This window comes from Mustela lutreola, chromosome X (genome assembly GCF_030435805.1).
Source record: "Mustela lutreola isolate mMusLut2 chromosome X, mMusLut2.pri, whole genome shotgun sequence".
Taxonomy (NCBI): Eukaryota; Metazoa; Chordata; class Mammalia; order Carnivora; family Mustelidae; genus Mustela; species Mustela lutreola.
This window is the reverse complement of record NC_081308.1, coordinates 55,113,431-55,137,590: the sequence shown is the minus strand read 5'-3', so window position 1 is coordinate 55,137,590 and position 24,160 is coordinate 55,113,431. Positions and strand designations below refer to the sequence as shown.

General features: G+C 35.5%; 1 non-coding gene across 1 annotated transcript; it reads right to left on the bottom strand.

Annotated features, from left to right (window-relative positions):
• Window positions 1–5,732: 5,732 nt before the first annotated feature.
• LOC131822316 (U6 spliceosomal RNA) lies at window positions 5,733–5,839 on the bottom strand. Its single transcript, XR_009350194.1, has one exon. It is a non-coding gene; the product is annotated as a U6 spliceosomal RNA (small nuclear RNA).
• Between the last annotated feature and the right edge of the window lie 18,321 nt (window positions 5,840–24,160).

Below are 24,160 nucleotides of genomic sequence, written 5' to 3'. Positions count from 1 at the left end.
TCCTTTAAAATCTTTGGAGGTAGTTTCTTCTAAGAGACCAAAATACTCCCAAAATTAAGTGAGTGACCCTGTTCTATTCACAAGTCTAGTATATATATAATTTTTTTCTTCTGTAATATTTTTCCTTGTTTTCTTTTTTTAAACCTTTTTTCCCCCTAGAACTTCTTTTTTATCCCCTTTCGTTCTCCCACAACTTGGGATCTCTTCTGATTTGGTTAAAGCACATTTTCCTGGTGTCTTTGCCACCCTTTTAGCATTTTATTTGCTCCTTTATATATTCTTATCTTCTCAAAATGACAAGGTGGAAAAACTCATCACAAGAAAAAGTACAAGAGGCAGTACCAAAGGCTAGGGACCTAATCAAAACAGACATTGGTAATATGACAGAACTAGAGTTCAGAATGACAACTCTCAGGGTTCTAGCTGGAAGATATTAAAGAAACCCTCTCCAGAGAGATAAAAGCCCTTTCTAGAGAAATAAAAGAACTAAAATCTAACCAAGTTGAAATCAAAAGAGCTATTAATGAGGTGCAATAAAAAATGGAAGTTCTTACTGCTAGGATAAATGAGGCAAAAGGATTAGTGATACAGAAGACCAAATGATGGAGAATAAAAAGCTGAGCAAAAGAGAGACAAACAAATACTGGACCATGAGGAGAGAATTTGAGAGATAAGTGAGACCATAAGACGACAAAACATTAGAATAATTGGGATGCCAGAAGAAGAAGAAAAGAGAGGGGAGCAGAAGGTATATTGGAGAGAAATTTCTAGAGAATTTCCCTAATATGGCAAAGGGAACAAACATCAAAATCCAGGAGATACAAAGAATGACCCTCAAAATCAATAAAAATATGTCCACACCCCGTAACCTGATTGTAAAATTTACAACTGTTAATGACTAAGAGAAAATCCTGAAATCAACCTGGGAGAAGAAGTCTGTATTGTACAACAGTAAAAACATTTGATTGGCAGCAGACTTATCCACAGAGACCTGGCAGGCCAGAAAGACCTGGCATGATATCTTCAGAGTGTTAAGTGAGTAAAACATGCAGCCAAGAATACTATATACAGCTAGGCTATCATTGAAAATAGAAGGAGAGATTAAAAAGCTACCAGGACAAACAAAACCTGAAAGAATTTGCAAACGCCAAACCAACTCTCCAGGAAATATTGAAGGAGTCCTCTAAGCAAAGAGAGAGCCTAAAAGTAGTAGATCAGAAAGGAACAGAAACAATATACAGTAACAGTCACATTATAGGCAATACAATGCAACTAAATTCATATCTCTCAATAGTTACCCTGAATGTAAATGGCCTAAATGCACCAATCAAAAGACACAGGGTATTAGAATGGATAAAAAGCAAAACCCGTCAATATGCTGCCCAAGATACTATTCATAGACCTCAGACACCCCCAGATTTAAAGAGAGGGGGTGGAAAACAATGGACCATGCTAATGGCCATCAGAAGAAAGCTGGGGTGGCAATCCTTATATCAGATCAATTAGATTTTAAGCCAAAGACTATAATAAGAGATGAGGAAGGACACTATATCATACTCAAAGGGTCTGTCCAACAAGAAGACCTAACAATTTTAAATATCTATGTCCTTAACATGGGAGCAGCCAACTAAATAAACCAATTAATAACAAAATCAAAGAAACACATCGACAATAATAAAATAATAGTAGGGGAATTTAACACTCCCCTCATTGAAATGGACAGATCATCCAAGCAACAGATCAACAAGAAAAAAGGCCTTAAATGACACACTGGACAAGATGTTCATCACAGGTATATTCAACACATTCCATCCCAAAATAACAGATACACATTCTTCTCTAGTGCACATGGAACATTCTCCAGAATAGACCACATCCTGGGTCATGAATCAGATCTCACCCATTATCAAAAGATTGGGATCATCCCCTGCATATTCTCAGACCACAATGCTCTGAAACTAGAACCCAATCACAAGAGGAAATTTGTAAAGAACACAAATACATGGAGACTAATAGCATCCTTCTAAAAAATGAATTGGTCAACTAGGAAATTAAAGAAGAATTGAAAAAATTCATGGAAACAAATGATAATGAAAACAAAAATGTTCAAAATCTGTGGGATACAGCAAAGGCAGTCCTGAGAGGAAAATATAAAGCTGTACAAGCCTTTCTCAAGAAATAAGAAAGATCTCAAATACACAACATAACCCTACTCCTAAAGGAGTTGCATAAAGAACAACAAAGAAAGCCTAAACCCAGCAGGAGAAGAGGAATAATAAAGATCATGGCAGAAATCAATGAAATAGAAACAAAAAAAAACCCACAACCAACAAAAATAAACAATAGAACAAATCAACGAAACTAGGAGGTGGTTCTTTGAAAGAATTAATAAGATTGATAAACCCCTTTCCAGACTTATCAAAAAGAAAAGAGAAAGGACTCAAATAAATAAAATCATGATTGAAAGAAGATAGATCACAACCAACATCAAAGAAATACAAACAATTATAAGAACATACTATGAGCAACTCTACGCCAACAAATTCAACAATCTGGAAGAAATGGATACATTCCTAGAGACATATAAACTACCACAACTGAACCAGGAAGAAATAGAAAACCTGAACAGACACATAACCAGTACGGAGATTGAAACAGTCATCAAAAATCTCCAAACAAACAAAAGCCAGGCCAGATGGCTTCCCAGGGGAATTCTACCAAACTTTTAAAGAAGAATTAATTCCTATTTTCCTGAAACTGTTCCCAAAAAATAGAAATGGAAGGAAAATTTCCAAACTCTTTTTTTCTGAGGCCAGCATCACCTTGAACCCAAAACCAGACAAGGATCCCATCAAAAAAGAAAACTACAGACCAATATCCTTGATGAACACAGATGCGAAAATTCTCACCAAAATACTAGCCAATCAGATTCAATAGTACATTAAAAGGATTATTCACCACGACCAAGTGGGAATTATTCCAGGGCTACAAGGTTGGTTAAACTTCTGCAAATCAATCAATGTGATACAACACATTAATAAAAGAAAGAACAAGAGCCATCTGATACTCTCCATAGATGCTGAAAAAGCATTTGACAAAGTGCAGTATCCATTCCTGATTAAAACTCTTCAAAGTGTAGGGATAGAAATTACATATTATCAATATTATCAAAGCCATCTATGAAAAACCCACTGTAAATACCATTCTCAATGGAGAAAAACTGAATACTTTTCCGCTGAGGTCAGGAACACAGTAGGGATGTCCGTTATCATGACACTGCTATTCAACATCGTACTAGAAGTCCTAGCCTCAGCAATCAGACAACAAAAAGAAATTAAAGGCATCGAAATTAAGCCAAATTGGCAAAAGAGAATTCAAACTATCACTGTTTGCAGACGATATGATACTGTATGTGGAAAACTTAAATGACTCCACTCAAAATCTGCTCTAACTTGTATAGGAATTCTGTAAAGTGTCAGGATATAAAATCAATGCACAGAAATTGGTTGCATTTTTTTTATACCAATAAGACAGAAGAAATAGAAATTAAGGAGTGAATCCCATTTACAGTTGCACCCAAAACCCTAAGATACCTAGGTATAAACCTAACCAAAGAGACAAAGAATCTATACTCAGAAAACTCTAAAGCACTCATGAAAAAAATCGAAGAAGACACAAAGAAATGGAAAAATGTTCCATGCTCCTGTATTGGAAGAACAAATATTGTGAAAATGTCTATGCTACCTAAAGCAATCTACACATTTAATGCAATCCCTATCAAAATCCCATCCTTTTTTTTTTTTAAAGAAATGGGGCAAATAATCCTAAAATTTATATGGAACCAGAAAATATCTCGAGTAGCCAGAGGAATATTGAAAAAGAAAGCCAAGGTTGTTGGCATCACAATTCCAGACTTCAAGCTCTATTACAAAGTTGTCATCATCAAGATAGTAGGGAACTGTCACAAAAACAGACATAGATCAATGTAACAGAATAGAGAGCCCAGAAATACACCCTCAACTCTATGGTCAACTAATCTTCAACAAAACAGGAAGGAATGTCCAATGGAGAAAAGACAGCCTCTTCAACAAAAGGTGTTGGGAAAATGGAACAGCCACATGCAGAAAAATGAAATTGGACCATTTCCTTACACCATACATGAAAATAGACTGGAAATGGATGAAGAAGCATAATGTGAGAAAGGAATCCATCAAAATCCTTGAGGAGAGAACAGGTAGCAACCTCTTTGACCTCAGCAGCAGCAACTTCTTCCTAGGAACATCGCCAAAGGCAAGGGTAGCAAGGGCAAAAATGAACTATTGGGATTTCATCAGATCAAAAAGCTTTTGCACAGCAAAGGAAACAGTTAACAAAGCCAAAAGATAACTGTCAGAATGGGAGAAGATATTTACAAATGACATACCATATAAAGGGCCAGTATCCCAAATCTATAAAGAGCTTATCAAACTCAGCACCCTCAGAACAAATAATCCAATGAAGAAATGGACAGAAGACATGAACAGACATTTCTGCAAAGAATAAATCCAAATGGCCAACAGACACATGAAAATATGCTCCACATCACTCGGCATCAGGGAAATACTAATCAAAACCACAATAAGATACCACCTCACACCTTTCAGAATGGCTAAAATGAACAAGTCAGTCAATGGCAGATGCTGGCGAGGATGTGGAGAAAGGGGAACCCTCCTACACTGTACGTGGGAATGCAAGCTGGTGCAACCACTCTGGAAAACAGCGTGGAGGTTCCTCAAAAAGCTGAAAATAGAACTACCCTATGACCCAGTGATTGTATTACTGGGTATATACCCTAAATATACAAACGTGGCATTCTGAAGGGGGACATGCACCCAAATGTTTATAGCAGCAATGTCCACAATAGTTAAACTATGGAAAGAACCTAAGCGTCCTTCCACAGATGAATCAATAAATAAGATGTGGTATATATGTACAATGGAATACTATGCAGCCATCAAAAGAAATGAAATCTTGCTATTTGTGATGACGTGGATGGAACTAGAGGGTATTATGCTTGGCGAAATAAACCAATCTGAGAAAGACAACTATCATATGATCTCCCTGATACGATGAAGTGGAGATGCAACATAGGCAGTTTGGGGGGTACGAAAAGAAAAATAAAAGAAGATGGGATTGGGAGGGACACAAACCATAAAACACTGAATCTCACAAAACAGACTGAGGGTTGCTGGGGGGAGGTGTGTTGGGAGAGGAGGGTGGGGGTATGGACATTGGGGAGGGTATGTGCTATGGTGAGTGCTGTGAAATGTGTAAACCTGGTGATTCACAGACCTGTACTCCTAGGGATAAAAACACATTATATGTTTATAAAAAATTTTAAAAAATCAATTAAAAAACACATTTTGCAAGCCCAGAGCTAATCTCATATTCAATCAAAAAAGTTTGAAAGTTTTCACCTTAAAGATCAGAAACAAGACAAGTGTGTCCACTTTCACTACTCTCATTTGACATAGTACTGGATGTCCTAGCCAGAGAAACAAGGAGCACAAAGAAATAAAAGACTCCAAAAAAAAAAAGGAGAAATAAAATTTTCCTTTTTTGGATAACATGAACTTACATGTAAAAAAATCCTAAAAACGTCACAAAAATATTTGAATAAACAAATTTAGTAAAGCTGCCAAATACAAGATCAATATATAAAAGACAAGAATTTTGTTTTGTTTTGTTTTGTTTTTAATGTGGAATGCTTCCCAGTTTTTCATGTCATCCTTGTTCAGTGATCACGCTAATCTTCTCTGCATCATTCCAATTTTAGTATATGTGCTGCCAAAGTAAGCACAAGACAGGAGCATTTTTACACTCTAATGATGAAAAACAATCTAATTCACAATAGCATCAAAAATAATAAAATACTTAGGAAAAGTTTTAACTAAGAAGATGAAAGATCTGTACCCCATAAACTATGACATTGATAAAGAAATTGAAGGAGATACAAATGGAAAGATAGCCCATATTTATGAACGGTAAGAATTAACATTGTTAAAATGTCCATACTACCGGAAACCATCTGTAAATTCTATTCCTATCAAAAATCCAAAGTTAGGGGCGCCTGGGTGGCTCAGTGGGTTAAGCCGCTGCCTTCGGCTCAGGTCATGATCCCAGGGTCCTGGGATCGTGCCCTGCATCAGGCTCTCTGCTCAGCAGGGAGCCTGCTTCCTCCTCTCTCTCTGCCTGCCTCTCTGCCTGCTTGTCATCTCTCTCTGTCAAATAAATAAATAAAAAATCTTTAAAAAAAAATCCAATATTATTTTTTGACAGAAGTAAGTAAAGAATCCTAAAATTTATATGAGACCATAAAAGACAACAAATAATCAAAGCAGTTCTGAGAAAGAATGAAGAAGAGAAATTACACTTCTTGATTTGAAATTATACTACAAAGCCCTCAAGCTCAAAACAATAAAGTATACTGGCATAAAAACAGACCAATAAACAAGTAGAACAGAATTGAGAGTCCAGAAATAAATCCTTTCATGCAGTCACCTAATATTTGACAGGGGCCAACATATGTAATGGGTAAGGATAGTCTGTTCAATAGATGATATTTAAAACTGAATAGTCACATAAAACAGTATGAAACTGGAGCCTTATATCACTCATAAATCTTAACTTGAAATAGATTAAAGACTTAAATGTGATGCATGAAACTAAATTTCCTAAAGGAAAATATAGGAAAAATTCTCCTTGACATTGGTCTTGCCAATAGTTTTTTGGATACCAGACCAAAAACACAAGTAAAAAACCAAAAATAAATAAATGGTATTACATCAAACTAAAGTTTCTGAATTGCCGAAAAAGAGAGACAGAGAGAGAGAGAATAAAAACACAATCCACAGAATGGAAGAAAATACTTACAAATCTTATATCTGAAAAGAGGTTAATAACCAACAGATACAAATAGAAAAAAATATATAATTTAAAAAATAGCAAAAGGATCTCAATAGACTTTTTTTTTCAAAAAGTTATATAAATGACCAACAGGAGCATTAAAAAGTGCTCAATGTAAAAACTCAGGGCAAAGTCATTATGTTGTTGTTGTTGTTGTTTACTTCTGGAAAACACAGCAAGATATTACTACCTATTAGAATATATACTACCAAAAAATTAAAACTAAAAATTTTGTTAAATATTGGGGAAAATGGGGAACTTATGCTCTGTGATAGGGATATAAATTTGTATGGAAAACAGTATGGAGATGATTCATATTATTAAAAGTAAAATTACCATATGATTCAGTAATCCCACTTCTAGGTATATATCTAAAGGAAACGGAGTCACTATTCGAAGACATATCTGCACTCTTATGTTCATTATAAAATTATTAACTCTAAGCAAGAGATGGAAATAGCTTCAGTATCCATTAATGGATGAATGAATAAAATAAGTATGGTAAATATATACTATGGAATACTACTACTTAACCATGAAAAATTAAGAAATACTGCCATTTACAACAGCATGGATGGATCTTGAAGGTATTATACTAAGTGAAATATTTCAAAGATTTTATATATTTTTTAAATTTATGTATTATGATATCCCTTACATACAGAATCTGAAGAAAAGGCAAACTAATAGAAACTTAGAGTTGAGTTGACAAGGGGTGAACCTGGGGTGGAGTAAGGTGGTCAAAGGGTACAAACTTGCAACTATAATATGAAAAAGTTCTGGGGATCTAATGTACAGCATGATGATCATAGTTAATAATATATACATACTTTTTTATTGTGCTTCCCTTTATTAAACTTTGCATATATCACATTCTTACAAGTTGAAATTTTATAGGATTCTTGTATAAAAAAGGTCTGCTGCCTCCATTTTTCTAACAACATTTGTTCATTTTGTGTCTCTCTGTCACATGTTGGTAATTCTTGCAATATTTCAAGTTTTTTCATTATTATTGTATTTGTTATGGTGATCTGTGATCAGTAATTACGACCCACTAAAAACTCAGAACTAGTTTACTTAAGGTATATACATTGTTTTTCTTTAAAGACATAATGCTTTTGAACAGTACAGTATAGTGTTTATTTTTTTATATGCACTGGGAAACCAAAAAAACAATAATAATTTGACTTAGTTTATTGAGATAATCTCTTTATTGAGGTGGTCTGGAACAAAACCCACAAGAACTCTGAAGTTTATCTCTACTGTACTATATACATAAAAGTTGCTAAGAGAGTAGATCTTAAAATTCCTTACGATACATGCATAAAAACAGTGGCAACTATATGAGATAGTAGATGTATTAACATTTTTATGTAGATTATATTGCAATACAGATGTATACCAATTTATCAAATTGTACAAAATTTACACAATGTTAAAAGTTTGCAATGTTATAAGAAATCATTTCTTAAATTTACAAATTATAATATGTCGATTATTTTTCAATAAAGCTGGAAAAAACTTTTTGTAGAATTAATCTATTTTTCAAAAAAGGAAGTAAGGAAGTAGAAACTGCAACTAACTCTGAAATAATAGAATATAAAATCCATTTTAGTTATATACACTGTGACAAAAACTATTACTTAGTTTACAATGAAGGAATACTTATGAAGCATGAAGGATGGTCTATAAATAAGGCTGAAAGAGCTCATTTTTAAGGTTTAAATTTAAAATCTTCTTTTGAGATACTAAACTGACCACCCAGTTTTCCAAACATAAATATCTTAACTGCATGAATTTATTTCATACAACTCTATAATCTAGTTTCATAAGAAAGCAGCATGCAAATTTTGAATAAGACAGACTTGCTTAAGTTTCTTTATGTTCAACAGTTTAGGATACTTCCCTAAAAATAAATAGAAGAAAAATCAGCATATTTATCATGATAATTATTATTCATAATGAGATTCATATTGAATTAGAAAATATATATCCTCAGGGGGGGTAAAGTAAAATGAAATTTATTTTGGTAAATGTGTCTATGAATAGTCAATACAATGCCTCAATATAAATGAATATTATCATTTTGAACAATTTAATTACTATTATTAGAATTATTATAAGTATAAAAATAGCTATCATTTTAGCATGGAATATGAGACTCTCATGCTCCATGCTTCATTACAGCCACACAACAACTCTGCATAATAAGTATTATCATCACCATTTCATGGGTGAAAAAACCGAGGAAACACAATTTAGATAACTGGTTTATGATTACATGGCTAGTAAAGATGCATCACACTAATTTAGGCTTTATGATTTCAGAATTGTACTCTTTCCACTGCACATTCTATTACTCTGTAAATACTTGGCTTGTTTTCATTTAGTTCTTCAATTTTATTCATGTGGTGGTGGCTTAAAGCTTCATTTAAAGGAAGCTTAAAAAATTCATTTAACCAAAAGCTCCCAAGAATTAAAAATGTCATGGATCTAATGTAGACATGGATATCATTAGTTAATGGGTAACTATATATTTTCCACTCTAGTGAGATAACAGAGTATTTTTCTAAGTTTCAGTCTCTGAGTGTTAAAAAGGACTTTGTTAAAATAGAAATATTTAGACAAAGGTGATCAAAAGTCTAGATCAGGTCACCTTAAGAGAAATATTAGGAAACTGAGGAAACCAATGGAGATTTGAACACTGAGCTATGATATAATGAAAGGTTTAAAGTATTTAGTAGAGTATAGAAAAGCCCTTTAAAGCCTGGTCCTAGCCTAGCATTGCAGCTTCTGGGATATCTGTCTATCTATCATCTATCTATCTATCTCTCTATCTATCTAGATATAAACTGGAAAACTTTTTTAACTTAAAGATTTTGAGAAATAGAACATAATCAGCACCATAGAAGATCTCTTTATGATAACAACCTAGCCCCTCCTCCCAGGTTGTTAATATTCTCTCTTATTTAATGTAACATTGTGCAAATATACCACTGCTGATCTGCTGTTATGAATGAAATAACTATAATCATCTGTTTGCATATCCTGGTGAAAATATTCATTTAGTTCCATGTTGTGTTTCTAGGAATGGACCAATTTTTTTTTATTTTTATTGTTAAGTTTTCTAAATATTGTACAACTTACCTCAAATGTTTTTATTATGGGCACTGTCATTCTTTCACATTCTTGCAAGACATTTTTACTGTTGCCCAATATGGTAAGTGTGTAATAGTATGCCATTCTAGGTTTTAATTTAATTTTAATTTTAATTTAATTCCAGATTCATAATAAAGATAAACAGTTTTTATATATGAGTGGCCATTTGGATTACCCTTTCTGTAAAGTACATGCTCAAATCTTTTGATATCTTAACATTGTGTCATACTGAATTCTTTAATAGTAGATTTTTGAATGAACTTTTAGCTGTGTAGGTCTTCTCTATTTTATTTTGAACTTGTTTTCATTTCAAAATCTTTATATTTATTTCCATAATCTGCTTTTATTTTGCTTTGTCTATTATCTATATATTTATATATTTATTTATTTATTAGCAAGCAAGAGAGAGCGAGCGAGCAAGAGTGCAGGGAGGGATAGAAAAAGAAGAGAAAAGAATCTTAAGCAGGCTCCAGGCTCAGCACAGAGCCCAACTCTGGGCTCTATTTCACAACCCTGACATCATGACCTGAGCCAAAATGAAAGAAATAAAATAAAATTAAGGTGTTAAATAAAAGGAAAAGAATTGGAGGTTTAATTAAGTGAGCCACCCAGGCACCCCTGTGGTATCTTAAATTAGCTGTCATATCTTTAAAGTTCTAGAGTATCCATTTGGTTCATTTATAAAATCTTTCTCAATATCATTTTTAGTTTCAGTTTTTTGTTCAATTTGCTTCCCCTCTCATTTCTTTGAGCAGAGTAATCAAGCCATTTTACAATCTTTATTGATCATTTTAATATCATACTTAATCCCATTTTGTCTATCAAATCTTGTTAATGGTTTTTCTTTGCGTGCTTTGTTACATTTTGCTATGTTCAAGACATTATATTTGAAACTCTTATTGAGTAGGGATAATTAAGAGCTATAATAATGGTATGGTCCTCCTTGGCAGGATTTTCTATTATATCTGAGACTCTACAAGACAATCATACTCCAAATTCAGTGACTGACTTTCTCAGTTTACACAGAAGGCAAGGCAGGCTATAGTCTTATTTCTGCTTCTCCTTGTGCTTTGGGGATCTCAACTTAAATTTGGGTTGTACCAAAGTCCTCAAACTTGATTGTTGCTGGATTTTGAATTTTGTTTCTCTAGTATCAAGAGTCTATTAAAAACACAGCTCAGTGTGTTTTAGCAGTTTCAAATGCTCTCATAGCTAAAATGGCTTCAGGGCATATATCTCTAGGCTCTCATTGTATTTCGTATATTGGCCCAGTAATCCCTCACTTATTTTTATAATCATTCTGATATTTTTAACTTTAAAAGCTATTTTGTCTGGATTTTTAGTTGTCTTAAGTAGGAGTTTTTAGATCACCAGTACTAGAAGCAACAACAAATATACATGAAAATATCTGCAGTAGTTTATCACATCTTTATGGCTTCGAAGTTCCATAAGCTGAGGCATCCTTCTCTAATCACTTAGACAAACTCCAATTTACCTTTTAAAACAACACAAGAATTGCTTCATTTAAGAACATGTTCAGGGATGACTCTTCCCCACTGTTCTTACCAACATTCCCACACACTCTTTGCTACCCACACCTTGTTTATGATCTTTCATTAGGTATATCAGCATCACCAGGATTTTGCTCTAGTGTATTTTTGTCCTTTAGAGCTTTAATTAAATATTAATTCCATAGAAAGTCTGTCCCTTTTCTTTCAAACCTGGGTTAGTTATTTCTTCTCATCCTTTGTCAGAAGTTACTTTATTAGAGAAACTTACAGCTGTATTGTGACTTTGGAGCCTTTACAGTTTTTTGACTGGAAAAATCACCCACCCCTGAGATCTTTACACAGCTTCATAGCTGATATTATTCAGAAATCTGTTCAAAACAGACTTTTTAAGGGAGTCCTTTTCGGACCACTCAGTTAAAAAACCTCTTCTTCTCAATCACTGCTCTTTTTAAAATGTGCTTATTTAGTTCAAATATGCATCACTATTAAAGAAAAACCAGTACAATTTTTTTTAAGTTGGCTTACCTATTATCTATCTCTCCCATTAAAATGATTCCTCTGAGCTGGGGTTTTGTTGTGCTCATCTTAGGCCAGGCACTCAATAAATTGTCTCTGAATGATTGAATTGTTTGACTCCCTTGCTAGATTCTCAACTTCATGAGGCCAAGGTTTGTTCTATTCAGTACTTCTTTATCCTCAATGTCTGTTATATTGCAGTCACTTACGTGACTAATGGGAAAAATCACAGAAAGAAAGAGTTAAAACTACAGAAAAACTCTGTAGGTTCAATAACACAAAGCTTTCTAAAATTATTTAGCCCAGGAATTGAATACTGGCTGCACTTTTGATTATTTTTTAAATGATATTGAATTTAATTTAAATGAAAATACTTGAATGGTAGAATAATTTAAAAATTATAAAAGCAACTTGTTCCTTAAAGTAAGAATTATATAGGGCTTGCTTTAGGTAGCATAGACAGTTTCAAAATATTTATTCTTCCAATCCAGGAGCATGGAACATTTTTCCATTTCTTTGTGTCTTCCTCAATTTCTTTCATGAGTACGTTATAGTTTTCTGAGTATAGATTCTTAGCCTCTTTGGTTAGGTTTATTCCTAGGTATCTTATGGTTTGGGGTGCAATTGTAAATGGGATGGACTTCTTAATTTCTCTTTCTTCTGTCTTGTTGTTGGTGTAGAGAAATGCAACTGATTTCTTTGCATTGATTTTATATCCTGACACTTTACTGAATTCCTGTCAAGTTCTAGCAGTTTTGGAGTGGAGTCTTTTGGGTTTTCCACATATAGTATCATATCATCTGCAAAGAATGATAATTTGACTTCTTCTTTGCTGATTTGAATGCCTTTAATTTCCTTTTGTTGTCTGATTGCTGAGGCTAGGACTTCTAGTACTATGTTGAATAGCAGTGGTGATAATGGACATCCCTGGTGTGTTCCTGACCTTAGTGGAAAAGCTTTCACCTTTTCTCCATTGAGAATGATATTTGCAGTGGGTTTTTCGTAGATGGCTTTGATGATATTGAGGTATGTGCCCTCTATCCCTACACTTTGAAGAGTTTTGATCAGGAAGGGGTGCTGTACTTTGTCAAATGCTTTTTCAGCATCTATTGAGAGTATCATATGGTTCTGGTTCTTTCTTTTATTGATGTGTTGTATCACATTGACTGATTTGCGGATGTTGAACCAACCTTGCAGCCCTGGAATAAATCCCACTTGGTCGTGGTGAATAATCCTTTTAATGTACTGTTGAATCCGATTGGCTAGTATTTTGGTGAGAATTTTTGCATCTGTGTCCATCAAGGATATTGGTCTATAGCTCTCTTTTTTGATGGGATCCTTGTCTGGTTTGGTGATCAAGGTGATGCTGGCCTCATAAAATGAGTTTGGAAGTTTTCCTTCCATTTCTATTTTTTGGAACAGTTTCAGGAGAATAGGAATTATTTCTTCTTTAAATGATTGGTAGAATTCCCCTGGGAAGCCGTCTGGCCCTGGGCTTTTGTTTGTTTGGAGATTTTTAATGACTGTTTTAATCTCCGTACTGGTTATGGGTCAGTTCAGGATTTCTATTTCTTCCTGGTTCAGTTGTGGTAGTTTATATGTTTCTAGGAATGCATCCATTTCTTCCAGTTTGTCAAATTTGTTGGCATAGAGTTGCTCATAGTGTGCTATTATAATAGTTTGTATTTCTTTGGTGTTAGTTGTGATCTATCCTCTTTCATTCATGATTTTATTTATTCGAGTCCTTTCTCTTTTCTTTTTGATAAGTCTGGCCAGGGGCTTATCAACTTTATTAATTCTTTCAAAGAACCAGCTCCTCGTTTCGTTGATTTGCTCTATTGTTTTTTTGGTTTCTATTTCATTGATTTCTGCTCTGATCATTACGATTTCTCTTCTCCTGCTGGGCTTAAGGTTTCTTTGAAGTGTGTAAACCTGGCGATTCCTAGACATGTACCCCGTGGGATAAAAATATATGTTTATAAAAAATAAAAAATTTTAAAAAAAAGAATTATATAGGGCATCTCTTCTAGAAGCAAAATTTTCAAATGTCAAACATCTGAAAGCATAGAAAGAGAAGTAAGAATGTGAATTGTACTTCAATGCTCTTCTCTTTATATTCAGCAAACAGCTACCTTCACACCTTTCCAATTTTTTCAACTCTTTTGACAAAGCCTTCAGAGGAGTTACTGCTGATGACAATCATCACAGCCTAACAGGAGAAATTTTATAAAGAAAAATAATAGCATGTTTTCCCCAAATTGTTAAGGATATGGTGAAACTCTGTCGGATTCAAAGGAGGAATGTGCAATTCCATGCTCTATATAATAATAACTTATTTTAATAGTGGCTTTGCTATTGTTCAGATATATCCATTTACTGAAACCACTAACAAGTAATCAAAAACAAACAAATTAACAGGGGTTTGAGACAGGAATTATCTAATCTAAAATTAGCACATGTTCACAGATTACACAACACATATCCCAAGTACTACTATAGGTTTCAAGTAATAGTCAAAACAATAGTAAAAATTCTTCAGACCCTACCAGTCAAATCATAAATGGGACCTTAACTGTAAATCCTTATCTTTAGATCAAAGCGGGTAATTGGGTGCTGAAGATACATTATAGAACTAATATGTTATAGAACTCTGAAATGAGTCATTTATTCCACCACTTTTCCTGCACAGCTGCTGACCCATGTTTTGGTTCCTGGAAATAGCTGCTACCCTGTCATACTTCTTAAAAGCACATATATTGATAACTCGACTCATTCCTCCATTCCTCTGTGACTGTCACTGTGTTAAAATGTGGAGCCAGCTGACTCACTTGTGGTGGTAACTTGTAGAAATAATAAAGTAGAGGAGTTTGCAAAGTATTTTGTTATTTCTAAAAATGCAAAAACCAAGTTACATTGAAATCATAAGGGGTGTTTCAGGGAGAGCTGTAGGATGTGGTTTCTTGTGTAATCCACAGAGATTAGCTCCAACACATATTTAAACTCTCCTCTAGGAACAACCTTAATGGTAAAGCAAGAAGATAAACAGATGTATACACACCCTGGCACAAAATTTTCACTTATGTTTGGCTTCCTAGTCTCCTCGTGTTACTTATTTATCTTAACTTCTCTCTGAAATCAGGGAACACAGAATCTCAATCAGTTGACATTTTTCTACTGAATTACCCAATAGTCTGATCACACCCCTAAGACTTTTTTCAATTAGTTCACTCATAATCCCAAATCTGCTTTGCCTCCTCAGCTCAGTACACTGTAATTTGATTTCAAAATGAGGACAGTTGTCAGTAATGCCACATTCATTAATCTATTTTACAATTCTATGTACTTAGAACTATGAAAATATGTTAATAACATCCATTCCAATAAGCCACCCTAAATTTATTATCATGAAACAAGACCTCAAGAAAGAGAATTAAAAATCATCCATGTATTTGCAATTTATTGCAATAAAGCCTTTATCAATAGACTTCCCTGTGCACATGGTGGTCAAATTGCTGGTGAAAGCCAGCCAGATCTATTACAAGCTTTCTCATGGCTTCCAGGTACCCCAAGTGAGCCTTTATTGATACTGGGAAGGAATAAAGCAGAGAAGGGATAAACAGTGATGTAAGAATTGGCTAGACAAAAGTAATGACCCTCATTACAAAGTGAGTATTTTAAAGCAAAAGAGCCTGTTGGGAATATTGTTTTATGAAATAGTGGTATTTTTTCTACTATCTTTTAAAAATTCAATTAGTTAACATATAGTGTACCATTAGTTTCAAATGTAGATTTCAGTTATTCATCCATAGCATATAATAGCTAAAGCTCAGTACTTACTGTTATAGCTTCTTGAAAGCAGAATTTTAACCCACTGAGCCACCCAGGCGCCCTTGAAAGCAGAATTTTAGATCATATTTTCTGATTACTTCCATGAAGTACAACACTTTTCTGCTAGGAACCTTCAACATATACTGTTTGTTAGAGGAATTTCTTTAATAATAAATAAATAAGAATTTATTTAAATTTATAAATATATAAAATGAATAGGAATTTATTTAAATTGATTTAAATATTGCACGCTGTTTCATTGTTCATAAATAAGGTGATGATAGTATAGCCATTAGTTGGTAGCACTGATATATCACTTTCTTTTTACTTCTCAGTTCATTCTCTGTACACAAAATAGATACATATTTTAAAAGAATCTGAATCTGTGGCAAACTTTTAAAAAACCCTAAACAATAAAGTTTATCATTTTAAGTAATCTCAATTATCTTCCTCAATTGTGATAGTATATCCTTCTATCTAGGCCAGATATTGTATGAGGGATTTGAAGAGACATTTCCAAATTTCATTTTTCTCATCTGCAAAATGCTGATCATGATCTTACAATAAAATACACTTACAATTTTTTTATGAGAATTTATTTATTTATTTATTTATTTATTTTAAGATTTAAATTATTTATCAGAGGGAGTGGGCGAGAGCGCAAGCACAGGCAGACAGAATGGCAGGCAGAGGCAGAGGGAGAAGCAGGCTCCCGGCCGAGCAAGGAGCCCGATGCGGGACTCAATCCCAGGACGCTGGGATCATGACCTGAGCCAAAGGCAGCTGCTTAACCAACTGAGCCACCCAGGCATCCATTTTGATGAAAATTTAATCTGTATAAACAACATATTTGCTGTAATGCGTGGTTCATGGAAAACATCTTATTTAATTATAAGCAACAACAGTATTAGAAATTAAGTAAATGTGTCTATAATATTTCAAGTTTTAACACATGATTCCAGTGCTTTGCCTTATTTTCTCAAATCCCTTTACCATTTTCACTGACAGAGTCAAATGTACTTTTTCTACTAGTAGCCAGCTCTTTGTCTTTTGTCAGATAGATGCCCTTGTGAATTATTTATAATAGAGATATTAGCAATAATAATAATAACAAATAGCAATGAAAATGTTAAAAAAAAAGTATTCTTAACTAATTAGGGTTCTTAGACATCAATTAGAGGAACCACCTCTGGCAAGCAAATTAATCTGCAAAACATTCCCAGAATTAACAAGTCAATCAGATACAGGGTTGTCCACAGAGTGAAAGGTGATCAAAAGGACTAGGTTTGGAAAATAGGTAAGGACAGTGAAAACAATGATCAAATTTTTGGGCAAAATTAATTCTTAGGTGTCCTTTCAATGGAGTCCTGGGCATTATGTAGCAGAAACTCTGGAGATTATCTCAATCCTTTGGAGTCACACCGTTTATTAGCTTGCTATTGACAAAGTTATTTACAAACTGTAGAGCAACAGGTTATAATATAGAAAACTGATGGTAATGCACAAGATTCTTGTTAACAATAATGCAAGTTAATGATTTTTCATTAGAAAACATAAATTCTATAACCCAAATTATGGGCCCAGAGCACTTCTGCTACACAACTCTACTTATATCCCAAAGTACCATGTGAACTAGTTTTAATATCTGCTTCTCTTATTAATTTTTGAATAAAAATTCTTGACACAAGTATTTTATAATTGTGTGATAATCATGCATTTAATTTCTTGGAGAAAAAAACACACTTTAGCATAACTATGTTCATTCACAGAACCAGCCTTGATAACACACTTCTATATGTTAGAAATGATATAATAAATGTAGAATATTGGGCACTTGTTTGGTATTCTTTGCCAGGTTTTGCACTATCTAAAATGAGATCAGTGAACTTGGACTGGAGTTAGTAGACATGGAAGAAAATAAAATATTACAGAGAAGAATACTCTGTGGTCCACAACCTAAACGGGCTGGGATTCCCATCATTTGGATCCCTGTAGCTTTACAAAAGTCAATTAAATTTTTGTATCTCCGATTAAAGTTGATTCCCCAGTACTTTTTCAAACATCTCTTGTAAAGTATTGTTTCCCAGAAAAAAGGGATTTTGCACATGTACCTGCCTTTGTCTCTGGTCATGATCTCAGTCAGGATCCTGGGATCAAGCCCCATATTGGGCTTCCTGCTCATTAGGGAGTATACTTCTCAGTCTCTCTCTGCAGCTACCTCCCCCTGCCCCACTCATGCTCTCTCTCTCTCTCAAATAAATAAATACAATCTTTAACTTTTTAATTAAAAATAAGATAAATAAAATAAAATAAAAAGTCTGGTCTTACTGCCCCATTTAGCTCCCTTTTTTTGAGTTGTATTTAAAGCAGCATGAGAGAACATGAGGCTCTCAAACTTTAAAAAAAAGGAAAAAATTGAGTTTTGTTAGGATTTAAGATCTTGTCTGCTAGACAAAAACGTTGGCTTTGTTAACATGTGAAAATTAACAAAAGAGAATAAGGTAGAATTCTAATAATTTTTGTAGAAATTAAAAATTTCCTCCAACCCAATTACATACAGACCCATTAAGTAAATTCATTCCAATGTCCCAAACCAACCTTTTCTAATAGTAATGCATCTGTGTAAACAGGGTCAACCCAAGGAATGTATAAAGATTATTATTTTTTTCCTGTATCTTCCACAGTCACATCTGGGTATATTGGTAGCAATATCCATCTTATAAGACATGATATCATAAGGAAGGGTATTCTGTCCATTTGGAATGACTGAAAATCATTGTAATTTTATCTTGGTGCAGTAACTTGAGATGGCACAGTGTGGGTTATGAATATATATATTTTTTTTTACTGGGAAGAAGAGATTATAGAGATATTGGTTATCCAAGAGAGACTGACAGGTGTTGATAGTTGCCAGGTCAATATCCATCTACTTTTTCCTTTAATATCAGAAAGCACTGAGGGACTGACAACAGGAAACTTAAAACAACATCAAATATTTTATTGTCTCTTTTCTAGTTACATTGTAACCATATGACAAAGTATCAGTCTTACAAGATATCATTCTCTTTTACCTCTATCTTTCTGCCAGAAATGTGGGCTTAATAGTGAGAACTCCAACAGCAATTTTTGCAACCGTGAATAAAAAGCCATGAAAACCTTTAAGATAGTTCACTGGACTTTCTTAAGACTCTGAACCAACACCCGAAAACACTCTCTGTAGTCCTCTTGTTAAATGAAAAACTATGGTTAAACCACTTTTGACAGTCTACTACATAAAGCAAAATGTAAATCTTAATTGAAATATGTTCTCTCAGCTGTGCTTAAGCAACTGAGTCCTGAGCTTTTCAGGTTTTCAGTCTGAAAGAGTACACCTCTGGTGCTCTGAAAGGGAAGAGAAAGGACGCCCTGTTCTCCATATAAATTAAAGAAGAGAAATCTGTGCATTTAAGTGGGCCATATAAAATTTATCAAGCAATTATCTCCTAACTCCTTCCTATCCAAATTACCTGATATGCTCTCCCTACTCCTTTATTCCACGTTACTGCCTTTTCCAGGATTCTGTATCACATCACAACATGTCTTCTGTTATTTCCTTCTTGCAAGCTAGATTTGTTTTCTCCATCTGAAAAAATCAACAATCATTGTGTATTTCAATTCCCATTTTCCTCAAATGCATTGATTCTTCTTATCTATTACTCGTTTCTCATACTCTGTGTCTTTGTCTTTATGGGGTTTGTACTTTGCTTTTCCCCATCCTTTACTGCCATTATATAATCAAATCTAATAGCTTCTTAGAGAAAGTTAAAAATTCCTGCATAGCCACAAGTGAACACAAAGTCACTGATTTTTAGCAAACCTATAAGATAGTCAGACATCCATTCAATTTCTTTTTTTTTAAGATTTTTTTTATTTATTTGACACAGAGAGATGACAAGCAGGCAAAGAGGCAGGCAGAGAGAGAGGAGGAAGCAGGCTCCCTGCTGAGCAGAGAGCCCGATTTGGGGCTCGATCCCAGGACCCTGGGATCATGACCTGAGTGGAAGACAGCGGCTTAACCCACTGAGGCACCCAGGCGTCCCTCCATTCAATTTCTTAACTGAGTCTCAAATGCATCCTGAGTTCTAACCTAAACCTAAGTTCTACTTCTTACACGTTGTTATATGACCAAACTCTTTCAGTTCAGTATTTTGTAACATTTAAATATTAATCAATTGATGCTTTTCTGTGAATTTCTATGAAAATAATTTGAATACAGTAGATTTATTGTTATATTTGTAGATTTATAATCAAATTTTCATCAGTTTAAGTTTTTGGAAATTTCAGATATAGTGATTAACCTAAAATGATACTGCCTCAAATACCTCTGATATCAAGGCCCAACACCTGATTATAGCCACACCTGTGGTGGATAGTTCCATGGGAAATCACAGTTATGTAACACGGATAGCATCTCATGTTCTCTCTCTCATTTTAGAATGTCTCCAACACAACCCAAAAGTGTAGGAGAATTAATGTCCTCCGAGGACAGCTCTCAGTGAAGTGGAAATAAGAACCATAGATAAAATTGTCAGTTTTCAGGTCTTCATGAGGACAACTTAAAGAAGTTTCTCAGGAACTTTCAGTAAAAGCAAGCCTTCATTTTCTATCCACAACAATTATATCAACAATGTACCTTTTTGACAAAGTTGCTTCTTCACTGTCTCACTTTCCCATTCTTTTCTACCTTGGATAATCCCCCAGATAAACTAACAGTACTCAAATCCTTTGTCCTACTCTTTGCTCTCAGGATAAATGGAGCCAAAAGACTTAGATTAATATCAAGTTCTGAATGGGATCTTAGAGCTATTTCTGTCCAGATTTTCATAAACATGGGGACCTTTGAATTATCAGGCTATAAATAAGTTCCAAATGGAGGGGGCAAAAGCAAAAAGTAGAAATTTTTATGTTTGATTTTTTAATCATGATTAAAATATTAACATTAAAAAGTGTGGATATTTGTAAAACAATGTCATAATGTAAGAAATAAGTTGCATAGTCCTTTAGAGAATATTAAACCAAGTGTTCAGGTGCCATCTAATTTCTTGTTTAATCCAGAACTTTGGTGTGCATTATGTTGAGGAATAGGATTTTGAAGTCCGGACAGACTAACAGAAAACTGATCCAAATGTGTGTGTTTATATTTCTGCTTTTGTTGTAAAAATCAAAGTGTGATTGCTGGTTTAAAATGGTAAAACTAATAATGTTCATGGACTCTATTATAAATTTTCTAATTGTATGGGAAGAATCCAAGAAAAATATAATTAGTTGATTTGCAAATCCTCAAAGAGCTACAGATTCAGGTAGTGGTATGTTCTGATTCAACAGCATCATAATGCTGCATTTTATGTCCTCAGTGGCAGCTACTGTAGTTTTTTTGACCATCACCTGCTTCCCTCCCCCACCCCCGCCCCCATCTCATTCCCATTTAGGGATAATCAGCCATACCTAAATGACAGTGGCCAGGCAGGAAGGGTGGCTACTGGGTTTAATTATTTATATCCAGGGGGAAGAGCCGCCTCGCCCCATACATTCTGCTTCAGCTCTTGCCCTGCCAGGGGAGTATTCATCCTTCAAACCATCAGTTATTTGCTGGTGAGGGATGAATTAGGCGGCGGGGTCACACACAGTTTACTAGTCATGCATATTTCTTTCAGAATACCTAAGTACCATTCCCTTGGAGATGAGAAGAAATGATGGGAGGGATGTTAAAAGGGACTCCCAGAAATATTTCTGGACCAGTCATGATCACTAGCCTTTATGATACTCTTGGAGTCATTTTACTGGTTCTTGAAATGAGTGCACTTGCCCTAGGATGGCTTGGCCCCTCCCAGTAATCAGAAGCTCCCAGGATGGGTCAAAGATTACTTTATTTGCTGTAATTCTGCAAGTTGAATGTATCTCTCAGCCATTTCCTGAGAATGATATTATGGGGCAAGCACAGGGGGACGACTATGGGACAGAAACATATCAGGTGAGAGGGATCCTATGCTTTTGTATGAAGGAGAATCCCATTCTCCTTGGTGATGGGAGTTTCCCTTCTGCTCTGACTTCTGCCCAGCTGGGATAAGTGTGGAGCCTCCTCCTTTGGGCGACTGGTCTCTTTCTTTCTAAATCCTCTTTTTTTGGGGCCAAAAAGCAAGAGTACCCTTCTTTTCATCTTTCAGCTTTTGCATCCTGGCCAATGACACTCAAACACCCTCACCCCCAATTTGGGCTGCTAGACTATGGCAAGAGGCCACATACTGGATATATTACCTCAGGCCCAGTGTTTGGACTTCACTGAACCTTAATTGTAACATCTGAGAAGGGTTGGGGGGGCGGATGTTGTGAGGATTCATTAAGACAATGTTAAATTTTTATCACGGAGTCAAGGAAGATCTCTTGTTAGGAATGTGTTCCATCTTACCAGGATAGAGGGCAAAATAGCATTTTACTTATTTTTTTTAAATAAAGTATTTCTTTTTAAAAAATTATTTATTTGACAGAGAGACAAAGCAGGAATACAAGCAGGGGGAGTGGGAGAGGGAGAAGCAGGCTTCCTGCTGAGCAGGGAGCCCAATGTGGGCCTCAATCCCAAGACCCTAAAATCATGACCTGAGTGGAAGGAAGACGCTTAAGGACTGAGCCACCCAGGTTCCCCGCAAAACAGCATTTTTTAAAAGATTTTATTTATTAATTTGACAGACAGAGATCACAAGTAGGCAGAGAAGCAGGCAGAGAGAGAGGGAGAAGCAGGCTCCCCGCTGAGCAGAGAGCCCGATGCGGGTCTCGATCCCAGGACCCTGGCATCATGACCTGAGCTGAAGGCAGAGGCTTTAACCCACCGAGCCACCCAGGCGCCCAGCAAAACAGCCTTTTAAACAATATTTTTATTTTTATTTTATACATATATATGTAAACATAGAATGGAATGTATACATATAAATATAATTTGTAAAAAGTTTTGATATATATTTATGTTTATATTAGGATGCAACACTGCCCTCCTGAGCAGCGCAAGAGGGTGGGTTTTTACACAGAATCACCAAATAGCTTGACCCAACTGAAGGGCCAGCCTTGCGCTGCTGCTTAAGAGAAAGCCTTGAGTTGGGAAAGGTTTGACAAATACTGAGAAAAACCAGTCAATTAATATGTTAAAAACACTACCCAACCACAGTATGAACCATTTAGACATATGGCTTTAATTTTGACTTTAGTCTCCAAGCCTAGGGGTCCCTGGGGAAAGGGAGCAGAGGGAGAGACAGGACCAGCTTCTCTGTGGGCCAGGTTTCTGGGGTTGCTCCCAGCCCTGCCCCCAGAGGGAACACCCCCACCCAGGGCTTTGCTCCCAGAAGGGCCCCTCCCCCAGAAAGCCCCTTCCCAAAGGGCCCTGCCCTTTGGGCCACACCCTCAGAGGTCCCATTATCCACCCCCAACCCCCCCACACGCCCCCACCCCCGCCAAGCACCGCCCTCAGAAGGGTTCTAAGGTGAAGTCAGTGTGCTTCTCTCTCACTGTCTAGGAATTACTCAGTTTTATTTTTGACTTTGTGTTTTTTGAGCGAAGTGGGTGGTGTAAGGACCTATTTTATATTTTTATATTTTAGCCATAGGCTTCAATTGAGGTTACACAATAACCTTGTTGTTTAACCCTTAAGCTGTCCCTGCTCCCCTTCTCCCAGGGGACTTACTTAAAAACAAGTCCCGGAAATCAACCTCAGGTAACAAAGCCCAAATACAAGGGTGGGTCAGGTCAGGTAAAGACATCTGATCAGTGGAGAGTTGCATACTGTCTCCCTAGCTACCAAGGAGTATGGGTCCCGCCCTTTGTGAGTCTTTTGGGCGCCAATCCTAACCAAGGTGATAGGCTAGGTCAAATGTCTACTAAAAGGTAAGTTGTAATTCAATTGGTCACCTAGCATCACTGTGCAGCTCTCTCTGTGTGTTACAATTTCATTGGCCACCTGTGCATGGCCAGGCCCAACCGCATGGCCTTTGCCCTTAAAAGCTAGTCCGTAAAGGAGAGAGGGGTCGACTTCTCTGTAAGAGAAGCGGCCCTGGCTGGTCAGTTTGATTCTTGATGCTTGGTGCAAAATAAAGCTTTGTTTGACCTTCGATTTGTCTCGCTCTTTTAATCATGGACCCATTATTGGGGCATAACAGGTGGGACAGTGGAGCACGTAC